The sequence below is a fragment of the Periplaneta americana genome, chromosome 1 (genome assembly GCF_040183065.1).
Source record: "Periplaneta americana isolate PAMFEO1 chromosome 1, P.americana_PAMFEO1_priV1, whole genome shotgun sequence".
NCBI classification, from domain to species: Eukaryota; Metazoa; Arthropoda; class Insecta; order Blattodea; family Blattidae; genus Periplaneta; species Periplaneta americana.
Window position 1 is genome coordinate 49423976 of NC_091117.1, and position 8806 is coordinate 49432781.

At 35.4% G+C, this 8806-nt stretch overlaps 1 non-coding gene across 1 annotated transcript; it reads right to left on the bottom strand.

Annotated features, from left to right (window-relative positions):
- Window positions 1-1403: 1403 nt before the first annotated feature.
- LOC138709977 (U6 spliceosomal RNA) lies at window positions 1404-1510 on the bottom strand. Its single transcript, XR_011335003.1, has one exon. It is a non-coding gene; the product is annotated as a U6 spliceosomal RNA (small nuclear RNA).
- Between the last annotated feature and the right edge of the window lie 7296 nt (window positions 1511-8806).

The following is an 8806-nucleotide window of genomic DNA, read 5'->3' on the forward strand; positions in this document are numbered from 1 at the left end:
GCAGTTTTTCAACTGATTCACCGCACGGAATAGGGGCTCAATATTCGAAAATTCTTCGAGTAGCTTTGCGTACTAAATTCTGGGAGAATTACCTAATTTTCTGTCTCGCCAATTATTTTACCACCGCTTCGTATTGGAAAATGTCTATTTCATATATTTATGTATTTGATGAATAGTCATCTTCCTGCAAATTAAGCTTTCAGGAATAACTCCCTCTAAAGTTAATTTGAATAATTTCGAGGGAAAAATTGTTCCGGAGCCGGGTATCGAACCCGGGACCTTCGGTTAAACGTACCAACTCTCTCTCCCACTGAGATACCCGGGAACTCTACCCGACACCGATCCAATTTTTCCCTCTATATCCACAGACCTCAAAGTGGGCTGACAACCTTCAAGCAACCAACATTTGAGTGCACACTAACTCTGTGTGACTTTAAATTTAAACAGAGTTAGTGTGCACTCAAATGTTGGTTGCTTGACGGTTGTCAGCCCACTTTGAGTTCTGTGGATATAGAGGGAAAAATTGGATCGGTGTCGGGTAGAGTTCCCGGGTAGCTCAGTGGGAGAGCGTTGGTATGTTTAACCAATGGTCCCGGGTTCGATACCCGGCCCCGGAACAATTTTTCCCTCGAAATTATTCAGTCATCTTCCTGTCAGGAGATTTTTGACCAAGTGCCCTGTTCCGCTTTCATGTCATCTTTTCTTCAGTCTTCCTATTCTTCTTTTGCCTGTTTCTAGAATTTGTTTAGATAAACTTGAATTTCTTACTCTGCCACTAATATGGACTTTCGGAGAAGGGCAGCGAGAAAATCAAGACGGGATAAGATTCAGAACACAGTTATATGGGAATTGTCAGAAGTTAAAAATAATGTTTTGCAGGTGATAGAAGAGAGAAGACTGAGATGGTGTGGACATGCTATGAGAATGTCGGAAAAGAGGTTACCAAAGCATATTTTAAATTGGCAACAGAAGAAGAAGAACACCAAAAGAAAAAGGATTGGAGTATAGAGAAGCAATCACAAATCATGAGCTTACAGAGGAAGATACGGCAGACAGATATGTATGGAGAACTAAAATTAAAAAACATTATTTATAAGAAATTCCTGGTAAATAATAATAATAATAATAATAATTATTATTATTATTATTATTATTATTATTATTGTTATTATTGAATTAGAACAGAATGAAATAGAAATACTAATGCCGAATACGTAGGAAAAAATAAATTTAACTCCAAAGTTAGTAATAAAAATAATCCGTGGCGCTACAGCCCGTGAAGGGCCTAGACCGACCAGCCGGCTGCTGGCCTCACGCCCACAAGCCGAAGCAGAGGTGGACGATCATCCAACCAGAATGGAGGTATCGTGTGGTTAGCACGATGATCCCCCCCAGCCGAAAAAAAAAATATGGAACGCTTCACGATTTTGCTTGTCATCCTTGCGCAGGGGCCATGCTAATCTCCTCTGTATCGTTCCAATTTTAGTATATGTACCGCCGAAGCGAGTACCTCCAAAGTTAGTTTTAACACAATATATAATACTTGATGTTAAGCCTATTCAATCTTGTTCCCAGAACTAAGTTTCTTTTTTGTTATACCATCAAAAAATTAATTCCAATCAAAAGCTCTCCTAAATAAGTTCGTAAATATAAGAATTCTTTATTCCCAAACTTACATTGGAGATCCTCAGAATATTAAAGGTTCCTAAAAAAGACTCTTTAGACAATTGCATCAAACATTTTAAAATCTTCACTGAACATCATCAATCACCATCTCTATTCATCTTTATAATATTCAATGTATATTATTTATTTTCAATAAATTTTTATCGTTTTGATAGCTACCACATCTTGTCGCAGAATATTCTTTTATAAAATTTCATTATGTAGGCTATTTAATGCTCGACCATGCCGAAATGTAGTAATTATACACCTGGTAGCAGACCTTTAATGTATGTCATTAAAGTACACCTACTCATTAAAGGTCAGGTCTTTCAGCCAATGACGACTCAGGTTACAACTGTTCAGCCAATGACAGGTCAGCTTTCTATCGTTATAAAACCGCAAGTATCGATTATTCTCGGATATGCAATCGAAAGAGAATTAGCGAAAAGAAATCCAATACTGTCGCAGAAGGTTATGTTCTGTTACTATAATAATTAGCGTTAATTGTAAATAATACTCAAATAAATACAATTTGTCATCTCGTTTTTCAATGTTTAATTTTATTTCAATGTTATCTCTGTAGGTTCTTATGGCCTAGCAAGGTCAATGTGGACATCTGTTCCTCAAGTTAAAAATATGGTCGAGCATAAAAAGTCGTATGAAACTCGCCTATAATGGTAATGAAGAAGCTCGTATGAAAATTATGAAACTCGCTTGCGCTCGTTTCATAAATATCCATACTCGCTTCTTAATTACCTTCATTATAGGCTCGTTGCATAATGTTCTATTTTATCATTAATTTACATTTTCTTTTTTGTTCATTTGAATTGATTAGGATGCCGATATTTTAAATCCAAGATTTGGAAAAGCTATCATTTCGATTTGATCGATATACTTATTTACTTACTTATTTACTTATTTCTTATTTATTTATTTATTTATTTATTTATTTATTTATTTATTTATTTATTTAATTCGTTTATCTATTCATCCACTCATTCATTCGTTCAATTATTATTAACTTATTTAAGATAATTTATTAATAGTTTAAAAAGATATTACATACACTAAATAATTATAACTAAGTTATACACAATTTGTAATTTTATAACGGATTTTCTATAATATAAATATTGGATTTATGTTGGCTTAACTTGCACTCACGTATAATTTTTCATTTATTTAACCTGGTAATATTAAGAATACAATTAAAATTATAATTACAATAATATTAAATTTACAATTACAATTTTTACACGCAGGACATGTAAAATAAAATGTTAGGAATCGAACTACGATTACTTCTGTTGAAATGACACGGGGTTATCAAATACTAATAGAATAACTGTATTGTAAACAAAAAAAATTCGAGAAAAACCTGTCTCATAGGCGTTTACTCACTAGAAATCTGGTAATGTCTTCTGAAATTCGTAACTTAGAAATACACATTTCTCGTTTACCACGGAGCTAACAAGAAGAGTTCTCGAGATAGTAAAGTAATTAAGGGAATGGAGATGTGAGACAAAGAAATTGGTATGGATTAATAACTGAAACGAGAGTCTAAGAATAATCGCTGTACGCAAGAGGAGGCTCTCTTTCTTTCAAATATCAGAACATTGCAAATCCCCTTGCAGTGAGTTCAAGCAATAATGAATAAAGAGATCTCCTGATACTAGCGTTGCCGTAGTTATAGTTCCCATATTTTAAAGGAGACAACTCCTCCAGAATTTCGCAAAATTCAAGCTCTGTTGTGAAAATGAAGCTTACGTTCCTTCTCCCTCTTCTTTACGATTATACAGGGTGTTCTAATTAAAGCGCAATAATTAACACGAGGTTTTCAATAAAAATATCGGGATTTCAGATTGAAATACTGTAACTAAAAGGACAATGAAGCAAAGGACAGTTATTTCTATTTTCTTATTAAAGAAAATACTATGATAACGCGAAATATTAAAATTCGAGATTGTTTTAAAGTAGATTATGTTACGACGCTGTATCAACATCTTAGGTTATATAAGTCTGAATGAGATGAAGGTGGTAATGCCGGTGAAATGAGTCCGGGGTCCAGCACCGATAGTTACCCAGCATTTGCTCATACTGGGTTGAGGAAAAACCCCGGAAAAAACCTCAACCAAGTAACTTGTCTCGACCGGGAATCGAACCCGGGTCACCTGGTTTCGCGGAAAGTCGCGCTAGTCGTTATTCCACAGGTGTGGGCAAAATTCGAGATTCTAGAAGAAACTTATATACCGTATATCGAAAAATAATTAGATTTCGTTCATACTTAGGATCTACAAGTAATTGTAGATCTAACATTCTAAATATGCGAAGAGCCAATTTTTTTTTTAATTTCCTTTTACTCAATCTAGAGGAGAAACATCCATCGGAGAATATCATACTAAATTGTTTTCGTCGTAGCTCAACTGTAAGTGACTCATTCGTACGCCAAAAGACGGTGTTGTAGGTATCTCAACATGAGTTTTGCGTGTGTTTTCATCAATATCTCGTAAACTTGTTTTTGACACTTAGCACATTTAGCACGTTAGATCCTGATTTTTATTAGGGAATGATCGTATTAAATTACACAATGTCTTTCTTTTAATTTTTCAACCACATTATTGCAGGATTGTCTCAAGAGGATTGCGGGAAATTAAAACTCCTACCTATGCAATCGACATTAATGGCAACAGGGATGTTATAATCGAGGAAATGCTCCTGATATGACTAGGCCTACTCATTTCTGTTAAGAAACTGAGTAAACTCCAGGACCATATTACTTACGGCCGGAATGATTAAAATATAAATGACTCCAAGACCCTATCGGGAATCTAACCCGCAACACTCCAACAACATGTCTCTGTTATAAACCATAAACAGTAATGGTGAAATACAGGCGAAATACAGTAATCATATTATTTTCTATGTATTGCGTAAACTTAGAAATGAGACGAGAAAACGTCTAGCTAAAGAAGATTAATTATAATAGATGTACAGAATTAGGTATATTTTTCGATGAGTATAAGTATACCGATGTGAATATGTTAGGAGAAAATCCACAAACGATTAGGGAAAACACGAGAATTTTACTTGAAGCAAGTAAAGCGATAGGTTTGGAAGTAAATCCCGAAAAGACAAAGTAGATGATTATGTCTCGTGACGAGAATATTGTACGAAATGAAAATATAAAAATTGTAAATTTATCCTTTGAAGATGTGGAAAAATTCAAATACCTGGGAGCAACAGTAACAAATATATATGATACTCGGGAAGAAATTAACACAGAATAAATATGGGAAATGCCTGTTATTATTCGGTTCAGAAGCTTTTATCATCCAGTCTGCTGTCAAAAAATCTGAAAGTTAGAATTTATAAAACAGTTATATAACCTGTTGATCTGTATGGTTGTGAAACTTGGACTCTCACTTTGAGAGAGGAACATAGGTTAAGGGTGTTTGAGAATAAGGTGCTTAGGAAAATATTTGGGGCTAAGAGGGATGAAGTTACAGGAGAATGCATAAAGTTACACAACACAGCACCTGACATAATTAGGAACATTAAATTCAGACGTTTGAGATGGCCAGGGCATGTAGCACGCATGGACGAATCCAGAAATGCATATAGTGTGTTAGTTAGGAGGCCGGAGGGAAAAAAATCTTTGGGGAGGCCGAGATGTAGATGGGAGGATAATATTGAAATGTATTTGAGGGAGGTGGGATATGATGATAGAGACTGGATTGGTCTTGGAAAGGATAGGGACCTATGGCGGGCTTATGTGAGGGCGGCAACGAACCTCCGGGTTCCTTAAAAGCCAGTAAGTAAGTAAGCATAAGTATACCGACCATGAAGAAGTATGAAAGATCCGGAGAGTCTCTCATTGCTAAGAGAAATTCCCGAGAGGTTGTAGAAGCACTTCCACACTTGCTTGAACAAATGAAGATATTTAATGTTAACTTAAGTAAAAAGTAGTAGTTTCTTCGGAGAGTGATTCTAAATCACTGATATACTCTGTGTCAATATCTCCAGAATTTATGGTCATTCTGCAGATAAGGGTCGTCAGCACAGAGCACGCTGGGGCTAGTCTCTCTTACCCGCGGAAAACGCAGTGCACCAGGGTGCATTCCGTTGCGGCTAGCGAGTATGCTGTCTATCTCTTCCTGCTGCACGACGGTGCACACGGGACGGCACCGCGTACCCTTTGTACATTTCACCGAGTGCTGACGACCACTTCTGTAGATACTAGTAAAAGTCAGAATTCTGCCATGTAAAATGCAAGTTCTCTGCGAAACTCTGCATCAATATTACTATCATTCACAAAAAAAAAAAATAGTTTACATAGGTTTTTACTATGTATTTTGACATTTGAACTACGGTCTCTCGTATAAAAGTATGTTATTTTTCGACTAATAGTGTGGCTTGTTCAAAATATTAATATAGAGATTAATATAGATACTTTTAAGTGTTGGAAGAGGCATGCATAATTACATTCTAAGGAAGCTTACACTTAGGGCCAATTCTGTAAATTTACAGCGTAAGGTTCTCTCTGCCTGTTGCTGTATTATAATTTTCTCTAACATGACTCGTGTTTAGTACGTTAAGATCAAGATCTTAGATAACACAAGACAAACGCAAGACAATAGGATTCACTCAGCCGATGTAGGGAGGGAGTTCAATTTGTTTCTGGGTCTAGCAGTTACAAGCAAAAATTTATTTATGCTCGACAATGCCGAAATGTAGTAATTATACACCTGGTAGCAGTCCTTTAATGCATGTCATTAAAGTACACCTACTCATTAAAGTTCAGGTGTTTTCAGCCAATGACAACTCAGCTTACAGGTGTTCAGCCAATAACGAGTCAGCTTTGTACCGTTATAAAACCACAAGTATCGATTATTCTCGGATATGCAATCGAAAGAGAATTAGCGGAAAGTCACGGAGGCTGGAAATCCAGTACTGTCGCAGAAGGTTATGTTTTGTTACTATAATAATCAGCGTTAATTGTAAATAATATTCAAATAAATTCAATTTGTCATCTCGTTTTTCAATGTCGAATTCAATAATTAAGGTTATACCAAGTTTAACGGATTACACAAGGTCAATGACATTATTGTTCCTTGGAAAAAAATAATATTTTCGCGTCTGCGCACAACTCACGACCTAGAACAAGGTCACTTCCGATCTTGTCAGATACAAATAAAATGTATCTGAATAACTTCAAGTTATAAATATGGTCGAGCATAAAAAGTCGTATGAAACTCGCCTATAATGGTAATTAAGAAGCTCGTATGAAAATTATGAAACTCGCTTGCGCTCGTTTCATAAACATCCATACTCGCTTCTTAATTACTATCATTATAGGCTCGTTGCATAATGTACTATTTGTGGTCATGGTGGTAAAAGAATTAGTATGTGGTGTGATGTATCAGCAACACGAATAATGAGGCCATATTTTAAGAAACTACAGTAAATGATAAATGTACAGCATAGAAATACTCCAATATATTTTTTAATTTGTTTATAGATAACGAAAGCCAGTATGTGTATTTTGAACAAAATTCTCTCACACTGCATACTTTCTGTGAGTATGTGGCCAATTTAAGCAGTGGACTTTGGTGACAATAGTTTCTAAAGACCCGCACGTTCACCAGATCTTACCGTGTGCGGCTTTTAATTGCGTGGAACCCTAAGACAAAAAAGAGTTTACAGAAATAAAGCCCACACTGTAGATGAACTGAAAGAAAATATAACAACAAATCGAAGACTTTCAGAAGCAGAACTTCTGCGTGTGAATAATACTAAATTTACAGGAAGATTTTAGAAATGCCGCAATGTAGATGGAAACCAATTTTAATAACCCCTATAGTATAGATTATATTTATTACAGCATAACAATAAAATAAAATTATGTGCATGTTTTAATTAATCATATTGTACGTGCGTTGAATATGACGGGAAGAGTATACCGTGAGTTGGTCGGTCGACAGCTGTTTCCGCTTGCGTTCGTTGAGCGGCAGATTCCCGGCTGGGTTTCTCTGTCTGTAGTTATACCTAAAACCTAACGTAAGACACGTAATAGTCTATCCATATTTAACATAATTGCTAATGTTGCTTGAACTATTTTTTTGCCTTATTTAAGTGATGGAAAGTTTTTCTCATTTCTGAAAAATCAACAGGCAGTTGTACGCAGCCAGAAAATTTGGGCCACCTGAGTTACTGAACATGCGCAGTATGTTATAACTGGAACTTGGAAGTTTAGGTGGCCCAAATTTTCTTTCTGGATATGTACAAAATCCCTAACTTATAGCCAATTCTTTTCAAGTCAGCAAAGTGAAGGAGTACGTACTGGTTTTTGTACAGTATAACGTTAATACATGTTGCATTTAATTTTCTCGCATGAACTCAAAATTTACAAAAGATTTCTTTAGCTGTACCATAACAATTTGAGAAAATTTGCTCCTAATGACGTTACATAAAAGTCGTGTGCATTAATGTACGGTAATATACATATTTTGTATATCTTAATTCTCTAAAACATACAGTTTCAAAGATACTAGCAATGTTGTGAATATACTACGCGAAACTGGTAAAATTTCAACTACGAAAAAGAGCCTATGCAGTTTATTTGAAGCGTTAAAAGTTAATCGGTACTGAATAGCAACTCCATTGGTTTCAAGGAATATTGATTCCGTTAAGTGCAATGTCAATTGATAAAAGAGATCTATTCAGTCAATACTTAACATAAAATACAATAAAACATGTTATAACAACATTTAACAGGTTTAAAAACAAACGTTTTCGCCAATTTTGATTGGCATCTTCAGGTCATGTATGTCGAATGGAACATGTTATGGTAAGCGAACACTTGGTATATAAGGTTAAAACAGAAGTTAAAATATAATATACTTAAAAACAGAGAATAGAACCAGCAAAAAGACACCACGATGTATGTAGAAACACTATGTTGAAAGGGGCGTGTGTGATCCAAGGGAACGGCGCAACTCTTCCGTCATTGCAGGTACAGCTTTCATGACAGATTTAACGATGCTACAAACAGGTCGGTCGTGTGGCCGGTTATGGAAAGCAGGAAAAATCCTGTAAATTGTAAGGATAGAATGAAAGAGTATTTAGAAGTATTTAGGTATTA